Below are 20,924 nucleotides of genomic sequence, written 5' to 3' on the forward strand. Positions count from 1 at the left end.
CATCTCACAACCATATCGCGATTTTTGGACGTTAAACCCCGTCATTATCGCATTATCGAATGACGAGGCAAGCCACGGAACTAACACGGTGAAGGAACGAGTCAAACATGAGTCAACAAGCCAGGGCAAGAGGTGCACCGTTTTCCAAGCCATGAAAGCATCGGCGCTAAAATCTTTTCGGAACCTTTTTTTTTTTCGTACGTGCCTTTTCATACCTTTTTTTTTCCTACACCCACAACTTGCACGTAATGTAGGCTTGCAGCGCGTCTAGGATCGCGGGCATTGGAAGCTTTCTCACCCTCACCTGGTTTCTCATTGCCCCCGTGATCGGCGCACCTTTGCTTAAACAACGATATCATGTTTGACATAATCAGCCACATAACATTACGCGGCGTCATCACGTGATGATAATTTTTTTTCCTCTCTGCCTTACACATTCGGAATTGCCTGCGTGATCGACGCACCTTTGACCAAACAACAATAATGCCTCGTTTCATGCTCAAGTTTTCTTATCACCCCGTTAGGCTGTACTCAGCACCTCCACCAGATGTCAGGGGGTCATGACGTCGTGGCTGAAGGCAGGAGACTGCATGGTCAGATCAAACAGTTTATTTGAGCGAACCTGTGCCCGGTAAATGAGAAGTCGGGTTACAGTAGCACACTTGCATTAATAGCGGCGAACGCAGCGTCGGCCGTCGATCAACTGACAAGCGGCGAGCCCCGCCGCGGTGGTCTAGTGGCTAAGGTACTCGGCTGCTGACCCGCAGGGCGCGGGTTCGAATCCCGGCTGCGGCGGCTGCAGTTCCGATGAAGGCGGAAATGTTGTAGGCCCATGTGCTCAGATTTGGGTGCACGTTAAAGAACCCCAGGTGGTCGAAATTTCCGGAGCCCTCCACTACGGCGTCTCTCATAATCATATAGTGGTTTAGGGACGTTAAACCCCACATATCAATCATGACAAGTGGCGAAGCGTGTCGGCATTTATACACTCGCCATCGAATATTCTAGCGTTATCGCTAGCGGCGACGTAGATTCCAGAATAATCTGAAACGCTCACGAAGTGGGCGTAATCTCGACAAAATTGCATGCAGTCTTGAAGCTTCTAAGAACACTGTAGGCGCGGTTTGCGCTGACAGACTGTTATTAGTTACGCTATCAGGTCACTACCCAAGAGAGAAAGCAGTTATTCCACAATAGGCACTGCGCCGTGCTCCCGACCGGGTTGCAGAAATTAGGTGCCTTTTCTCATCTTCTAACTACTACTACCAATTCCACAACCGAAAAGGAGTGTCTTGTTATCATCTGGGCGACGCCAAAGTTTCGTCCTTAGCTCTACGGCAGGTATTTCAAGGTTGTGAGCGACCACCACGCCTTGTGTTGGCTAGCGAACCTGAAGAACCCTTCAGGTCGTCTTGCCCGATGGAGCATGAGACTTCAAGAATATGACGACTTCAAGAATACGACGACAAGTCCGGCAAAAAACACTCTGACGCCCACTGCCTGTCGCGAGCCCCCGTCGACCCACCACCACCCGAAGACCTGAATGACGACTGCTTCTTGGGAACAATAACAGCCGACGACTTCGCTGCACGCCAGCAAGCTGACCCGGAACTTACGAGTCTAATCGAATACCTCGAAGGCTGGTCCTCCGTTGTTCCGAATGTATTTAAACGGGCACTTACGTCGTTTTCGCTGCGAAACGGCCTTCTCCAAAAGAAGAACTTCTCGCCACTTCGAGCCAGGTACCTTCTTGTGGTGCCTTCAGCTCTGCGACCACAACTTCTCCAGGCCCTGCATGATGATCCAACGGCCGGACACCTTGGTGTTTTCCGCATGCTCGCGAGAATACAAGAAAGGTAGAACTGGCCGCGCCTTACCACCGACGTCGCTCGTTACGTGAGGACATGCCGAGACTGTCAGCGACGAAAGACACCGCCGACAAGGCCAGCAGGTTTTCTTCAGCCGATCGAACCACCTCACTGACCATTCCAACAAATCGGGATGGACCTACCGGGGCCGTTTTCGACGACAAATTTGGGAAACAAATGGATCGTCGTAGCTACTCACTAGCTCACCCACAACACAAAAACAAAGGCCTTACCCAGAGGTAGCGCCGATGAGGTAGCCAAGTTCTTCATTGAGAACATCGTCGTTTGTCGTGGCGCCCCAGCGATTGTCATCACCGATAGAGGTACGGCCTTTACTGCTGCTTAGACTCAAGCGATCTTGATACATAGCCAGACAAGCCCCCTCCGCACCACGGCCTACCACCCACAGACAACACCGAGTGGCTAAACAAGACAATCGCCGACATGCTGGCCATGTACTTCGACGTCGAGCACAAGATGTGGGACACCATCCTTCTGTTCGTGACTTTCGCACACAGCACGGCCGTGCAAAAGACGACGCAGATGCCACCGAACGAGTTCGTCTATGGAAGAAACCCGACAACGACGCTCGACGCAATGCTACCCAACGTCGCCAACGAAGAAAACATCAACGTCACTCTCTATCTTCAGCGCGCTGAAGAAGCTCGTCAACTCGCCCGCCCGCGCAGCACGAATCAGCAGATGACCGACCACCGCTATTACAATCTTCGGCGACGCTGCGTGGAATACCAGCCCGGCGAACGTGTTTGGGTGTGGACGCCGATACGCCGACATGGACTCATGCAGTGAAAAACTTCTGCGACGGGACTTCGGACCACACAGGGTAGTACGACGTCTCAGCCCCTCGTCTACGATGTTGTCCCCGACGGCATTACGAACTCGCAACGGCGCCGATCGCGACCTGAAGTCGTTCATGTCGCGCGCCTCAAGCCGTTTCATGAACGTTAGCGAACTGAAAAAGTGTACTTTGTTGTTGTTAATATTATTATTGCTGTATCGTATTTTATTATTTGTACTTTCTTACATTATTATTGCACTTTGACCCTCTGGTAAAGCATTGGGACGATGCCTTTTTCAGAGGGAGACAGTGCCACGTTCCCTCCTCAAGTTTTTTATCACCCCGTCAAGCTGTACTCAACGCAAACCGCGCCTACAGTGCTCTAAAAGCTTCAGGACTGCAGTAGATCATTTTGTGAGCATTTCAGATTATTCTTGAATCTACGTCACCACTAGCAATTACGCTAGAATGTTCGATGGCGAGTGTATAAATGCCGACACGCTTCGCCGCTCGTCAGTTGATCGACGGCCGACTCTGCGTTCGCCGCTATCAGGGCAAGTGTGCTACTGTAACCTGACTTTCCGTTTACCGGGTAGAGGTTTGCCCAAATAAACAGCTTTATCTGACCATCCAGTGCCTTCAACTACGTCACGACCCCGTAACAATATCATGTAATGAATTCAACAGTGACGTCACCTTAGATGACGTCATCACGTGATGATATTTAACCTCACTCTTGTGGATTCAGACACCAAAAGGTCAATTTTCACGTTTGATGAAGCACATAAGGCTTTCGCTCTAATAATAGGTAGCTGTTGAACTCTGTCAATTAACGGGGAACCGCAAGAGGTTAGCGTACGACGCATGCGCGCTTGCGGCAAACGCAAACTGTGAAGCTTTGCCTACGCTATTCTAAAACTTTCTAATAACAGGGGCTTTTAGTCTGTACGTATACTTCTTTAAGCTAACGTGTTACCGAATGCCTGAAAGAATCTGCGCATGCGCTGGCCTTTGCGGACGTAGATCGTTACGAAAACGTAAACTACCCGGCGCATAGGTTTAACGTTTGCGGCTCCATATCAAGAATCCACCTTTGTTAGTGGCTTCGTAGTGACATAGCTAAATTCACGCAAAAGTACCCGTGCTCGAGCCGGTGGGAACTGGGATATGTTTTTTTTTTCTTCTCATAGGGAGCTATAGTATTAGACGTCATGAACACTGGCTGTACGATCGAGAAAGACATCGCCTCCGAAGGGGGCTATTGGAGGGAGCTAATGCGACTTACGCTGTAAAAGAAATGTGTTTTCCAAAGCTTGTCGTTTTTATCGTTCTCACAAGAGCATCTGACATATGTCACACGTGAGACGCTCGTCGAAAGGTCGCGAATGACTGATTTCTTTCTGCGGGTATCCATCAAATGGAACGTTGCACTCGCCTTGGAATCCAGGCCTTTTTTACCATTGTACGCGATCTCAGACTTGTCATTTCTCGGGCAGCGCAGTCGTCGAGTCAATCACAGGAGGCGAAATTCACCCAACTATCGTTCGTTGGTCTTCCGTTCGCATCCGTCAACGTGTCGCAAGTAGCTTTCCTGTCAGGGCGTTCTTCGCTGATGCAATAGAAACCTATGCGGAACGTGGTGTTGAGCCACATTCTGATTATGTAAGGTGAATGACACGTTCACGTCCTGCATGCTGCATACTTTTGTGGTGAAATAGGCAAGAATCTGCACAAGGCAGTAACCGATGACGAATTTCACTGCGCCCCTCCTTTCTGAGTAAGAAGGAACCAATTAAGATTTGTCTTTGTTGCATGGCAACACGGATGTGGAGGGCTTCATAAAGGAAATGTGGTGACATTTTCACAAAAGCGGTAGATCAGCCATCGCCCTGAATACATTTTGCCAGCCTGGCGTCTTCGACCTGCGTAGATGTAAATGCGAGTGTGAGAAAAGATGTACAGTTGCACTCAATATAAGCTAAAACACGCAGGCTGCGGTTAAAGTGACCCAAGTCTGAACAATGACACTGTGAAAAGTTAAGTTGGTTCAGAAAGTACCGCTAAATGAGAGACCTTATCCCTCTCTCTATTTGTTGGTTTTGTTTTTGCTATGTAGGGGCCTATTTGCAATGTTGACAACTTTTTGAGCCCATACAGTGTGTTGCAACTGATATTGAGCGTGACTGTACACACATGCAGCTTCACAGCGAGCCCAACCACGAAGTCACAGCAGCCTTGTGCCTCTGCGGCATTAGCACTACACAGCGATTCGTTCTCGTTGGATACAATGTATTTTTGTTATTTTCAATTATGTATTCTTATTAAAATACTATAGGTGTCCTCACAACCTTACTACGCCATCCTGACAAGCGTTTTGCCCGCCTGTTGTGGGACAATGATTACGGCGTTCATTCACGGAGCTTGAAGTCTTCGGTTTGAATCCCGGCTGCCGCACTTAAACGGGGGCGGAACGAAACCATGACTGTCATATGGAAATGTACACTGCAACAATGAACACTAAGAAAACAAGTAAGAATAATACTGATAAATTGTTTTTTGCAAACTCTGCTACCATTAATTTCGAAATCATAGGTTCAATATCAGCAAAGAAAATTAATGTCGAAGCGTCTTCTTTCTTTTAATTTCAGACCAAAATTGCCAAACGTGAAGGTCAGCAAGGCGTCGCGGACATGAAGTTTCCGCCTCCCCTTATTTTGGCCTCATTGACTCGCCGGAATTTCCTACAAGTTGGTGGGGCTTCCTGCGAGCTACTGGCCTGTATGAATTATTCTTAGCGGATTGTTTTTGTATGTGTGTGTTCTAGTTTTGCTCTTTCACTCTTTTTATCTCTCTCTCGCTTTCAACCCCTTAATCTGCAACGCCTGTGCAGAGCAGCATACTATGCATATACTAGCGTCTGGTGAACCTCCCTGCTTTCCTCTTTTCTCTCTTTCCCTCTCTTTTCTGCAAGTTGGCATTCGTGAGCGTCTGTGATCTAACAGCGTGAGTTCGCGTCGTGTGTCAAACGAACTATTGATTTCGCTTTTTTTCGTCTCTCGTAATTTGTCATCTATCCTGACCCTTATACCCCCCTTTTCCCACCCCAGATGTAGGGTAGCTAACCTGGCCAAGCCGTGGTTAACCTCCCTGCCTTTCCTCTGCGCTTCCCGCTCTCTCTCCATACAAGTTAGAAAGTCAACTATTTGGGCTTTAGAGAACAATGTACGTCATCTTCAAAGATAAAGAACTCTTTAAGCCCTATAGTAGACGTCATCAATATCTACGGTATCAGGCTATTAACGGGAACCTAAGTTGGCATCACCAGCTCCGTTTTCTTTTTCAACGCTTCTTCTTTTTTTCTTACCAAATGTCTTTTAGCAGCAGGAGTCGTGCTCTTGGTATATGGTGAAAGGGCAACTTACTGATGCCTGAAATATATTTTTTTACGTTTAGTGTCCGTGTATACCTATATAGTGTGTCAGTGAAGTGATGGTGTTATGTTCATATGTCAGCACGGTTGCTACTAGTGTCTACTTTTCGCCGAACAGGAGAAATTTAGAGGCCCGCGGCAGCCTAAAATTGTGGATGACCACATGGCGAATTTTCGGTAACTTTCGCTGGTTTTCAGCTTAGGTCTCGGCTGAGTAATGCATTCTATGCTCGTTCGTGAAAGCAACTCCCAATCAAGAGGCGATAGAGAAGCGGCATGCGATGTTTGCGGCACCTAGGAAAATATCGAACACCTGCTGTGTCACTGTCCTCGATTTGCCTCAGAGAGACAAGTACTTACTTGCCAACGCACTGCAGCGAGATGATCGACCACATTTTTTGCAGGTGCTAATACAGCTACGTCTAAATCTCTCGACAGACCACAAAGCAGTGAAAGCCTTCTTGTGCTTCTAAAGACGAGAGTCTTTATTGGGGCCTTCGACGCGAAAGTTTTGGTCAGTCTGTCTGCCTCTACGTTTGTCCGCCTTTAATGGTACCCTAAAAGGCAAGGACGTTACCTCAAACAGCCGACACCATCAGCAGCGGCCACCAATAATGCTCAAGCTTCAGCGTTCATACTTGTGCGATTGCCAATTAAAAAGCAATTATTGCGCATATCTCAGCAACCATAATAACACGTCAATATTCTGTATTTGTGTCTTTTACTAGAAAAGGCGTACATCTGTAATTCTAAGGGCCGTAGCGTTTGTCACGCTGCTCTGACCATGCAACGCTTGCACGAAAAGGCAAGTATTTCCAACGCTCTGCTAAGACGACACGGTGGCGGCACCTCCCCGTCGCCTTGCGTTCTACACCTTATCACCTCCGAGACGGGCGCGCACACCATGTGCTTCGTTTTCCAAGATAACTGCCAGATAGCGCTCATGCCTCACGTATGACGAGACTTGATGCCCTCGTTCGCCTCCGCTACACGCTCGAGGCACTCTGACGCAGCGGCTCCAGAGTATACCATTCACCAATTTTCATCAAATAAACGTTTCGTTCACTCTCTCCAGATGCAATACTAACGTGTTTCGAAGACATTTTCAGTGTAACATGCAGAAACAGGACCAATTTTCTGAGGACGACGGGTTTGTGTAAACGCACGGTGGAGTTCTACAGGCTGCGGTGAACTTACTGTTTGTCCCCCCCCTTTTTTTTCCTCCCTTCTCTCTTTCTCATCTTTGTTGTCCCGTTCCCTAATCCATCAGTGTAGGTTAGCCCACCAGGTGTCTTTCTGGTTAACCTCCCTGCCTTCTCCCTTCGTGCGCTTTCTTCCTTCCTATGCTGATTATCTTCCGAACGAAATTCAATGTATTTTCTTTGATTTTGAACTCACCAGTCAAAGGCGCGCTTTACGCGTAATGCAGTACGTTAATCCTGTTTTTCGCATGTATCGCCTGAATTGTTCTACTTGTCTGAGACACTTGTGCTTGCCCCAGCGAACTCCCAGCAAAATGTAAGTCATCGGACTGCTTCACGGGCCGCGAGGCGGTGGCGTTTGACTTAATTCTTTAAGTGATTTAAGATTCTCTTAAGTTTCGGTTCTGAAGTGGCTTGATGATTGGTAGGCCACTTGGTTCGACAACAGTGCCAACTGGTCTAAATAGCTTAGGGTAGCTAAAAATAGTAGACTTCTCTGGGCAGTCTTCAGAACTGCACCATGGCGAATGTGTACTGTATGCTTGACCGCACAGAAAGCGCGGTGCGGGCATTGCGAAGGTCACACTGCCTTTTTGAAAAAGTTATTTTTGTTGTTTGTGATTAGGTTGTTTGATTGCTAGACGTACGATTCTACAGCAATGAAATTCTTTCTTTTATCTGAAGGAAGGCATCGCACGCCATCCCTCTCGTTGTAGCGACTGCTTCTCGCTGAATTTGCTTTAAGTGAAACCCATTCCACCACAAGTTCTTTATATGAGGCGTTAGCATTCAAAGACGCTGCTGATGTATGTTCTTTCTTAAGCGATCGCCACTGAAGCCATCAGGATTCTGACAATTCAGATCTCCAATGCCCAAGCAGGAAGACTTTTTTTCCCATGTAACCTTGACTAACACGGAACTTGGCAATAAGATGAAGCTGGGCCTTTTGGAGTCCATCTTATAAATTAACTTTCATCTAGAGTAAAAGGCGGCGAGAAACTACACACATTAGGAGAAAGTTCTTTGCCAAATGACGGTGCATTATCCTGGGGCTTCCGGCACTTTCGAATAGTGTCCCTTCTGTGATACCTGGGAAGTGCGTCCTGGTCAAGTACCTAGAGATACTTATGACTGAGAGGGGCGGATGCGTGGCGTGTGTACAATAAAAATATTTACTCGCGTATTTTCCACTGTTGTTGGCAAGCATGTGCAGTAAAAACGATTGCTATGCTTTTTTACATTCCTCATCTATTCATTTAAATGGCTATAAAAAATGGGCCCTGCACTCGGTATCGCATTACTTCGTACTCCAAATGTATAGGAACAACCAAGAATTGGTCTTTTTAAGACTTCTGTCTTATTACATGGAGCTTTTATTTCCCGTATGGGGACGTAAAGCTGTCTACAAACAACGCTTACTTCACACACGCGGTTTACCGCACTTTAACTTTTAAACCAATCGGACTGCGGTGGAAAGATATCATAAGCGTTTCATTCATAATGGCTGGTAATCCTAGCGCTAACAAGCCCATCTAATGGACGGTTATCCTTGCGCTAACAAGCCCAACAAGTCACTCCAAGAACTCCCATGGCAAAACTGGTGATCCCACTGACTTTGAAACACGCTATTATAATTTATGGGTTATGAATAGTACTGTTTCCTGAGGGGCTATAAGTAATTTTAAATGCGAAACATTTATTAGCGAACTTTGGCAATTTGAGCGTATCTATCTATTTATCTATCTATCTATCTATCTATCTATCTATCTATCTATCCATCTAGCCGCTTACGTATGGGTGGTCTCGTGGTCACCCCCTTAACTTGTCGTGAACCAAAATTAGCATGGGAGGGTAAGATGGTTCGACGATTACGACGCGCTGGTCAAGACATGAATAGTTTCACGATCCCGTCGCGTGCGTCGTACAACACTTCCCGCTAGACAGTGACACATACCCACGGGCGGGTATGTGCCGCTGTTATGCGGGTATGCGCCACAGGTGATTGACACTTAGTATCTACCAAGGAACGACGAGAACGCACATAGGCCATTTTGACGCACGAGCGTTAAGAAATACATGACACCGGTAACGTTGACCCGGCGAATGCGAGGAATAAATGTAAGGGTCCTAGCTGGAATCAAACCCAAGCATTCGGCGTGGCAATGAAGCATTTAACCACAGAGCTACGCCAGGTCTCGGAACTACTTTTCAAATAGACGCTGATCTTCGTGAAATGTCAATAGTGGTTGCAGTGCTGCCTACTCAATTTTATAAACATTACACATGTACTCCTTTGATACAGGCGTCACGTCGCGCTTAGGCCAATTGTGGTTAGTTGCCACCCGCTGAAGTTGATTTATGTAGCAGTCTCCAGGGCCAGCATCCTCGCGATCATCAGCGCTTCATATCAGCTTCTGGTGTGGGTGATACGCGTGTTACAGTTGGCATCGTTGTGCAAGTGCAAACAACTAGTTAGATGAACATCTGCAACTTTTCAACTTGTAGCTCAGTGGTAGAATACTGGGCTGGAACCCAGTGAACCCAGGTTCGAACTCCACTGTGTCTCTAGTGCTAGGTTTCCCAACAAGTAAAAAACACCGGCGTAGCTAAACTTGCGTCTGTGCGTGCAACATTTGTACATATATTTGGCGTCATTTCATGGGGTGTCGCTCAATGAAAAAGAAATCTGCATGCATGGTTATCTTCCTTCCGCATGCTTCGCATAACGTCGATTCCCAGGTAGGTGGAATCTGCCGAATATTTTTACTTTTATTACTAGGCTTACCACATGTATTTAGAGTGGCGACTTTTATGGAGAAACTGGAAGTAAAACGACAACTTTTGGCGACTTTTTGCTCGTCGTTTGATGACATTCACTCGTAAGTCAGTGCCAACTCTGCATGTCAGAAGAAATGAGCGAAACATAATAAAAATATTTAACCTTCAAAGATGCTATGCCTATTGGGCGCTGTGATGCACCCGCGACGATATTCGTAGTAGTTTGGCTACGCATTCAAATTTAGCAAACCAAAGAACACACCAAACTTTCCTATGTACCATCAACATCTCGACTAGCGTAGGTTTGTCCACTGTTGCGTGGTACCTGGTTCTGCGTCACCGCCTTGGTGCGCATACACTTGAACACTCTTCTTTTCTCTTCTTTACGGTGAATATTTCTAACTCTATCTTGTTTTTTTACTATTATTATTCTTGTTGTTGTGACTGATTAAAAGAACACCATGACTTTACAGACAAATCATATACGAATGCTTATATATTGGTTCATGCGTGCCGAAACCACTACACAATAATAAGCATGCCGTAATGTATGGTTCCAAAAGTATCGGCCATCTGGTGTTCTTTTAGCAGCACTTACATCACATGTTACACGGGCTTCTAGAGTTTCACGTCTATCGACATGGAACTACCGTGGCTGGGATCGAACCCGCAACCTTCTGATCATCTGATCAACAGCTGAATGACCATCGCCACTGTTCCACCTTGGCGGGCATTCACGGATACGCGCTAAGGAACCTTGACGTACCGAAAGTTCGTGGGCACCCTCGTAATTTATACACATGAATTCGCATCAAGTTTAACGTAATTCGCAAAAGCATGACTCGCACAAGAAATCTCATGCAGACATGGACAAGCTGATTCCCAGAGAAACGCACCAGCAGGCCTTCGACACGCATTCCGAGGCTTGGCGGTTGCCAACGTGTCGAGTACCTCGAGCCCGTACGGTTGCGTCAAGTGCGTCATTAACGACTCCAAGAAGGGTGTGCATAGTTGGCGTCTCGGGAGCGAACGGAAATAAAACAAGGCGCCACGGTCGGTATACACACGCCCGTTCGTGATATACAGCAGAGAGGAGGGTCTATAAACAATGAACGGGCCGCCACGTCCTCGCATGCCAAACGCCTTATACCTCCTCTTCAACACGTCCCCTAGTTGCCCCGAAGTTTTCTGGTGCGCTGGAGAAACTAGAGCAGCGCCGCCAATGGGGAACTCGGCGTCGCTGGCGAAGTCGACGCGCGGACTTCGGAGACGGCGCACGTCACCAATGATGTGTTTATTAGTCCACCCGGCTGCTTTAGCGGTCGGGAAACAATGGGGAATCCGTCGGTGCGCTCGACGCGGCGACATCTGGCGGCCCCGAGAAAAAGATTACAGCAGGCAACAGCGTACATCGTGCTGACTCCATGCACTCCAGCAGCACGCAGAGCCGGGGCCGCATGAACGATCGACTGATGCGGTACGCCTAATTTGGAAACCGCGTCAGTTGGCGTGGCTCGTGGCGAGCCCCATGCGGTCATTGGTTAGAGGGTCTCATACCTGCTGGCTATGCGTCGCGGCATCTTGGAACCAAATGCGACCGAGCCGGGAGATGCGACAAAAGAGATGGTTGGATGACTTGGGTGCCAACTGTCACGCATCTGGAGCGGAGTGTATACGGCCACGTTCGCATACGGTCGTAGCCGCTCGGGCTGCTTGCGAATGTCACGACGCGAGAAAGCGGGTGCACGAGAAAAGGAAGCAGCGCAGTAGAGAGGACTTGTGGCTCGTCTCACGAAAGGAAGAGCGAGCAAGAACACCTGTGTGGACAGGCGTACCGCGTATACTGCCGCTTCAATTAAGTCATCGCGACCGTTTCGTAAGCACCACGGTCCTTGCACATGTGCTCTCTTCCTGATAAAATAAATAAGCAGTACCCACTTGTTAGAGTTTGTAGCTATGCTAGTCCAGAAGTTCAACGTGAATCTAAATCATGCACATTCCTTGTTCTTTTGTTAAAACAAATGCACGTATTTTGAAGGTGTCCACAGCTTGTTTGACAAACTAAACCTAGGTGGAAACTAAGAGAGAAGGTGGGTTAGCGAGAACCCCTAATCGCGTATTAAAGAGCATAAATAACAGTTGCTTCTAACTTTCCGTAGATGATTTCTTAAAACGCATTCAAAGTAGGCTATAGTTACGTCTTCTTGTTTAAACATTCTGCGTACCGAATTTTGTCTCTTTCTTCCTCTCTCTCTCTCTCTGTGCACCCCTCTCCCAAATGAGAAAACGTCAATACGTGCAAGGAGCCCATAGCGACTGCAGTGAAGCTTCAATCCTTTCCGTGGCTCGTCCTTTCACGTCAAAGGTGGCCTCGAATGATACCCCCTCCAACGTCCTCAGTACCATTACTATATATGCCACGCTTCATGCGAATGGTTCCAGGTTACTTCCTGAAAGACACACATCATACGGACTATAAGCTCCCTCCTGCAGCGGTTCTTACGCGAAACCGTTGTCTCAGCCTTTCGGGCCCCCAAAACCGGAACCATACCGAAGAAAGGGGAAGGTGAAGAGAGAAAAGGCTTCCCAAGAGAAAGAGACTGGGCCTCGAAGCTGCGCTAACGACACGAGCAAAAAGCCGCCGCTTATAAGCCGAGACAAATCGAAGCTGCAGGTGATCGAAACGAGCAAGAGAAGCACCGCTGGGGTCCCCCACCCGCTCCCCCTTCTCGCACTTACGAGAATATACGCAAGGGTCTGGAGTGTGTCACCAATCTTCCTTTCTTTCTTCGGTCGCGGCCTTTACCACGATGAGCGCACGTCCAGGAGAAGGCAAGCGGCAGCGACGTTGTTGCACGTCGTTTTCTTTCCCGCGCTTCTTGAAGAACTGGCAGAGCTGGCCGGGGCGGACGTTGATGGAGCGATCCCAGTACACCAGCGCATGGACGCCGCCCAAGGCGCCCACCGGCGCCCGGTGATAGATGCGACCGCTTCACGCAGTCCGACAGCCACGGAGAAAACGCCACATGCTCGGACCCGCGGAAGATGGGGGCCTGTGCACCGCGCACGCTGCACGAAAGACTCCGAGCACGCTGTCTCTCTTCTGGCTGGCTTCTGCCGAAGAACGAGAACCAGAGGGATAGAAACCATGTACCCCCCCTCCCTTCTCCCATATTGGTTCTCACCGCGGGGAACCGCAGCTTTCCGACAGGCGCTGCTGAGCGGCCATCTTTCTTTTTCGGGGCAACGGCACTGCGGTTCGTAGGTTGTGGGTCAGGCCTCGCCTGTCTGTGTATGTATACACGGGCGTCCTTCCCGGAGATGTGTGTCTTGCCGCTCACGTCCTCTCAATTTCATTTCCCTCTTTTTGTTCTTTAACCACATTTCGCATTCGTACCCAACCTTCCTGGTAACGGATGGAACCGCTTTTCTGGATGCCAACCAATCTTGCACGTACTTCTTGCTTTTTGGCTCTTAGTTATTAACAATCCCGCCCCACCTCCCCTACGTGTTTCCGGCGTACACGTCAACTGGGAGCAGAGTACAGAATACATCACCGCTGAAGCTGCGGGGCGCGTGGAATCTCTTCGCTGCCCACCATCGACGCCAGGTGGGTGTCGGTTTCATTAAATCCTGAAGGCCTCCAGGGGCCGGAGATGCAGGTGCCGCTGAGTATTTTGTCTTTTCAATAGCGGATCCTTGGTTTTTCATTAAGACTTACTAATAAATCGAGAGGAGAGATTAGCTCATTGCAATTCTTTCCATTCGTCCTGAAACAGCTGCAGAGGACAGAGGACTTTCGTCCTTCGCATTGTTTGAAAATGAACTCAGACCAACTAGCCCAACTGTCCTTTTTGCTCATTACTTAGCTTTATTCCAGGAAGAACGAGGGCCTTATGGGTTCTTCTATTGCTCTATTTGCATAAATCGTTAAGTCTCCGAGGATGAAAAAAAAAAGGCCAACCTGGTCCTCTTTCACCAATCCGAACCTGATACTTTTGCTCCAATAGTAAAACACTCAAGCTATCTCCCCCGAATCACGACAGCTGCCAAGTCCCGTGTCCGCGATCCGCAGCGGTATATACCGCTTCGCGCCACCTCTACATGTCGCTGCTCACACACTGGTACGCCTCGTACGCGCATTCCAGGACCACAGAGAGATAACCACAGCAGAACATTTATAGTATACGCATCGCTGCGTCGCTCTCCCCTTTCCCCGTTCACAATACGGTTCGGCGGGAGGCTCGCAAGGACCTCCGCAAGATTCGATCTGCTAGCACACCGCCGAGCTGTCCCGGAAGATAAATTTTCGGTCACCGCACGCACCACCAGACTCTCGGGCCGTGCTTGTGTGTTTCTATGTTTGCTTGCCGAAAACAAAATTTTCTTTGCTTTTTGTTTGCTTGTCTCTCTCAAATGAAGGAGGCTGTGTAGAGGCGTGCCGGACGTGCGCACAGAGTGACACGATGCCCGCCCTGGTTGTGTCTGTGGGCAAATTCGCCGGGAAAGGAACAGCGCTGGCATATGCCGCCAGGAGACCAAGCGGGCGACTGTTTGTTTAGCCGATAAGCGAACCGCAACGATGTGCCAGGCCAGAGCAAATGAACGACGGTGGTGCCGCATGTGCCCGGGGAGAGCGAGCAGTAGGCAGGGCGCATCTGACCTTCTACGCACCCTCTCCGGGTGGAGGCCCTAACCCTGGCAAAGGTGCCTACCTCCGCCTGCAGGGCCTCAGTTATACGTGTGTGCGTTAGCATTTTTGACAGGTGCAATTCGTCGCGGACGCACTCTCGGCGAGAACGAATTAATGTCGGGGTGAGCTTGCGTCTTTAATTTTTTTTTCTTGTCGCATGTCGATTTTGCTATCATGCGCATCATTGCCAGATATTCTCTGTTTGACGGCGAAAAATATAAAAGTGCTGGGCGATTGTAAAGATGAAGTATAGACAGATGACGAAGGGTCGACGCGATAACGGCTCCGATGGGGACAAGTAAACGAACGAAAATAACCTAACGTGGATTCTTGATGCAGCAGCGGTCATTTTCATCAACGCATTCATCTTTGGCACCGCTCTGATACTGCACGTCTTTTGTTGTGGTGGTAGTATATCTACCATGCCTGTGTTCGACTATCATCAATGAACACACGAAGAAGATATTACCACCTGGACAGCGTGATAATGTCCGAACGGGAGGAATTTCTCTAACCACGAGCCGACGCCCAGGTGTTGTGCTGACAATTACCATTAGATGTCGCCCGCGTCGTGAGATAACGTTAATCACTCGCGTCAATACCTGCATTGCTAAAGGAGCAGGAGCATCGCAGTGAGGATGAATCTGAAATAATATCTTGAATGACAGTTATAGGTATCCAGGCAGCCTGTCTGACACTTCGAAGTTTCAGCTGGGCCATTTTTTTTTCTAAAAAGCATTTAAACGTGGCATGGCATGCGGGAGGAAATGCAATAAATGACGGCTTTATTTAATTTTTTGACACCTACATGTGGATGTCGCACAACGATATATGCCACAAGCGGCTTAAAAATTCTGTACTTCAGTCCCCACAAAGCTTCGGCATCATCTGGAGTCTCCTTTATAATTCCAGAAAGACATGGCATGCAAAAATACCCTAATAAGCCGTTTTTTTTTCAGCATTAAAGCGTTGCACGTTTCAACGCCCCGCCCTCGATTCATTCCTGGTATGGCGAAATTTTCGCGAGCTAGGCTCTCCCGGTAGCTAAAAAGACACAGCTTTAATTTGCCGCAAAAGCGTAGCAATGAACCTGATAGCAACAAATAGGAAGGTGACGCGAAGAATGGCAAGCAGATCGAAATGTGTCCCGCGTTTCTCACGCGCAAATGACGCACGCAACGTGATCAAAGGTACAGACGAACGCGAATAATTTATGACAAACGGTACAGAACTAGCAAAGCGTGCATAGCCACTGGATACCTAGCTGTGTTTTAAGAAGCTTTTTGGGTGGCTATATACTCGTGCGCATGTTGTTAAGTGCAGTTCACGACTGTAACAGGGATGATTATGTACAAATGTAGTTTCACTAAAAATGTGAAGCAATGAATGTGATAGCGACAAATTGCAATGTTACACGAAGTGAGGCCGGCAATCAACTCATTCAGATCCGATCTCACGTAACTGTACAAAACGCCGGTGTAAGAGACATGACCCCTCCAGGTACATTCTTTCCACCGTATTTTCGCGTTGAGAGCGAAGCCCGTAGAATCTCCCGCCTGCTGTGGGGGCACAGGGCACGTGGAGATCATTGCCGGCAACATAAGCACCCCTCCCCCCCTTTTTCGCTCAATAGATAAGCGCGTGCGCATACGACCGCGGCCGGAAAGGCAATGTTCGTTCCACAGAAAGAGGAAGCTAGCGCATCCTTCATTGTACATAACGAGTGTCCCACATAACTTGAGCCAAGAATTTGAAAATGAAAGACACTTCAGTGGCCAATTGAACAAAACGCGTACTACTCGCACTAGCCTGTAGGTACTCAGGCTAATTTTTTTGTTTCTCCCCATACAAGTTAATTATTATTTCTTAATTACCAAGTTTTTTTTAATTATGGGCTGGAAACTGAATTATGAACACTGATATGTAGAGCCCCTTCAGAAACCACCGACTGAATTGTTGTAAAGAAAGCCTATAGCAGCACTTTAGCAACGCGCTCGCGGTCCGTCACACGACTTCTTTTTCACATTTCGCGGGCTTTCTTTACAACGTGAAAAAAATAACAGCGCGAGACCAGAGAGGAAACAATTTTGTCGTTGGTTTCTGAAAGTGCTCTATATCTCAGTATTGATATCTGAATTTCCACCTATAAAAAATATAAGGTAATTAAGAATTATGAATTCTTTAGTATGAAAAAAATAAAAAACAGCCTGTGTGTCTACAGGCTAGTGCGAGTAGTATGCGTATGGTTCAATTTGCCTCCTAAGTGCCTTTCACTTTTAAATTCTTGGCTCAAGTTATGGGACACCCTGTGTATAAATACAGATACGTGATTAATGGCAGTGGCGGCGGCAACGGAAAAAATAAGCCTATGCTGCCGATATCATTGCTATCTCAATAAAAACTACGCCTCAAACTTCAGTCCTCTCGCCCAACCAGAAAACCCAATTGGACATGGACACAGTCGTGGTCAAACCTACCTTGGTTGCCCGGTTTTCAAAAATCAACTCCTCGTATTTTTCAGTCCTTTCTGCAAAGAAACAAGCGAAGGAGATTACAAAGCCACTATCTCCTCATGCTAGCGCAGATATTCTAGAACGGCATATATATATATATATATATATATATATATATATATATATATATATATATATTACTAGAACGGCAAATATATATATACACGACAACTTATCTTTTCACCCACTTTCCTTCATATTTACATTACAATTTGGTCTAATATCTTCCACTGTACTCTTCTTGGCCTTATTGTCTGTTAGATCTCATTTTTATTGTGTGTAAAAACAAGGAAAAACGAGCCCTTAGGTATACACTTCTTTCCTTATATATATATATATATATATATATATATATATATATATATATATATATATATATATATATATATATATATATATGGTAAGGCATACCGGCGCCTTCGCTTTACAGTGTACTGCCAATACGGTGACGCAGTGCACACTCGAAGACTTTGGCGAGATTGTACAGTATAGTACGAAGAATTTTAAGGATCCGGAGAAGTGCTACACCTTAGGACGACGTACACCGTGGGCCCGTCCCACGTGAGGACAGTTAGGCCTATAGCCTAACCGCCGCATCACGGGCTCTCTGGACCGCCCAAAGTTGATGCTGATATTCCAAGCTCTCAGTAATGGTCGAGCTGCATTTCTGCTGCTTGAGGTCCTTGTCCCTGCGTGACGAGGGGCACCACCAAAACATGTGCTCTATATCACACGCACCCCCGCAATGAGGGCACTGCGAGCTGAAGTAACTTGGGAATAGGCAGTGCATGAAAGTGAACATCAGATAGGAATTAGTTTGTAGCATCCTAAGGGTTATCGCCTGTGGTCTCGTGAGATTTCCGTGTTGCCGAGGAAATACTCCTCTTTCCAGATAGATGGGAACTAAAGAAAATTACGTGCATTGTTCAACCTCTGGGACAAACATCACGTGCCTCTGATGGACACTGCTATAACGGCTCGCTTAATTATTGCGAAATACTTATTCCGCATTACACGACAATGACCTAAATAAGAAGGGGGGGGGGGCCTGAAACCCAACTTTACTAGTAAATATCTCCAAAAGAAATTGTGAAATAACTTCCATTGTTTTGGGCCAACTCCAGTCAAGTCGTGTATAGAATTATTGATGTCATTAGAGAAGCAACAAGGCTAAAGCATCTATAATGCTGATACTGCACTGCCGCAGTGGAACAGAGAAATCATAGAATAGACAACAGGTTTTGGATTATGCTTATGAGTCTCACTGTGCGGCACAACACTTCTTGAACTAACTGTATAACAAAGGTTTGCCGCTGAGGATTTGGAAGTCTCTTTCACGCGAAAAAGAAAAGGGAAACTGACATATTTGTGCGTTTTCATCGGGAACAGGAGTGTTGCCAGAAATTGCTTTTAGGTGGAGGGGTGGGGAGGAGTTCAACCATACTTTATATATCTTCATGCGTGTGTTTCTAAGTGTGCGTGTACGTGAACAAAATTGAAAATTTTGAGGGAAGCTTGAACGTCCAAACCCACTCTTGGCTACGCCCATGATGAGGCTGTATAGCATATCCTCCGTCATCTGCTGCCTTTCTTCCTCTTTTGCGAGGCCAGGCAGCACGGGCGAGTCGAGACCCCGACCGGGACGTCTCACATCCCGTGTTGGACGCAGATTCTTTGATCGACGTCCAACTCCAACCCGGGTCACACGACCACAGCCCACCCAGCGACAGGCTTGCTTTGTTGAGATGGCATGTGAACAGTATGACTATGACGTAACCTGCTACAACACCCCTCACATTCGAACCTGCCGCCTGCCGACCAGAGAATGTTGTGGTTCTTGATCACTCACCTACTGGTCAGGTCATTTTTTTTAATTCTTTATTCAAGTATTACCCAGCATCGCCTTTGGGCGTTACAGCAGGGGGTTTACAAGAGAGATACAAATAGATCTTCATTTACACAAAAGACTTGTTCTTCAGAGAGCTTGTACGATTCGGATACACACTTCGGAATAAAAAAATTCGCAAACATGCACGTCCTGGGCCGGTATTCACGGATTTTGTGTTTGTGATCATTACGCAGAGAAACATAAAAAGGTGTATTTAAATAATTATCTTTCTTTATGCCTACCTTGTTGTTATATATTTGAAAAAAAAGACAGTTTTAGCCTTAACTTCCGTCTTCGTGAAGAGAACAATTCCCTATTCACTTCTTTTTTCATCATTTTGACACTGTCAATTCTACGGTACCTGCCCAGTAGGAATTGCCACGTAGATTCCACCCTGACTTCACGTTACGTGGCAAACGGCCAAGAGATGGCGTTACAATGCCATTATTCTCCTCTATGCTGCGAGCTGGGACGCAACGCATCATGTAATCTGTACAAGAGACTAACTCAACGAACGCGTGCCGCGCCCATTCTACAAACGATTACGGGTAGCGCAGCGTTCTATTCTACAGCATCGTATGCGAACTGAATAAGCTTGAGAACAGGATGGAGCTCTGAACAATTGATATCGTTTATTTTCCATCTCTCTCTCCTCTCTCTTGTGCACACAAGCACTGTCCTCGTCAGCGTCGTTGGAAAGCCAATGCAGCTGAAAGAGAAACCTTCATTTCTGCATAGCTCCTACAAGCAAAAAAGGCTGGAAGAGAGTGAGAGAGGGAGCCCAGTAAACGATTCAGGGAGAACGTGGCCGGTGAAATATCACCTTTCAACTTGACTCCGCCCACTGTTTAAACAAAGAGCCCCCCCCCCCCTCTACTGAAGCTCAGGGAGTAATGATTAGCCTCTCTCGAGGCACCGAGAGAGAAAACATATCCGCAAGACAAACAAGCCGGAGCCAAATGAATACGCTTCCACGTAATGGTCAATACCGGGCCACCTCGACACGACAAGTACGAGCTGAGAGGGAAACAAAGAGAAGAGAGAGAGATAGCTAGGAAGTTAGCGTAATGAGAGAGGATGAAAAACTGTAAAACCCTGGAGGTGTCCCGGAGCGCCATGTCCACGGCACACCGCTTGCGATGTGCATGAAAGTGCTAGCCTGTTCGGCGAGTTGAAAATGCGAGAGGGAGACCGCGAAAAAAAAAGCGAATCCCGGCCGATACGCTTGCTTTCAAGTGGAGAAAGCGGCCATGACGAATGACCTGAAAGTTCCACCGACAGAAAAAGCCGTTCCTCTTTTCTTGCGAAGCGGATGCTCTCAGTGCGCTCTACGGTGGCTTCTCGCGATGGATGAGTCCGAACTAAATGAACCTTTCGAGAGGGCGCGAGCGAAAAGAAAGTTTAGGCCGTTTTGTCAGAGTAAACCGTAATAACGAGCGTACGTGCTCGGCTGCGCCAGTGTACGATGACGCACGAACGTCCGGCTGAAGCCGACAGGTTCGTTTACCATATATACGCTTGGTTGTCGTCATTTGTTCAAGCGTGCTGAAGTGTACCAAATGCGTTATTCATACCTTGCTCCGGACGACAGAAACAAAACGTGCATGTTCTGGGTGCACAGTGACCTTAAGACTGCGACTTTTCGCATAGCGATAAGAATCATTTGGCATCGCGAGAGGGAGATCGCGAACGCGTTTTGGAAAAGATCCGTAAGTTTTACGAGGTTGATTAGTATTTGTCATGAGTCTCCATT

The sequence above is a fragment of the Rhipicephalus microplus genome, unplaced genomic scaffold (assembly GCF_043290135.1).
Source record: "Rhipicephalus microplus isolate Deutch F79 unplaced genomic scaffold, USDA_Rmic scaffold_261, whole genome shotgun sequence".
NCBI lineage: Eukaryota > Metazoa > Arthropoda > Arachnida > Ixodida > Ixodidae > Rhipicephalus > Rhipicephalus microplus.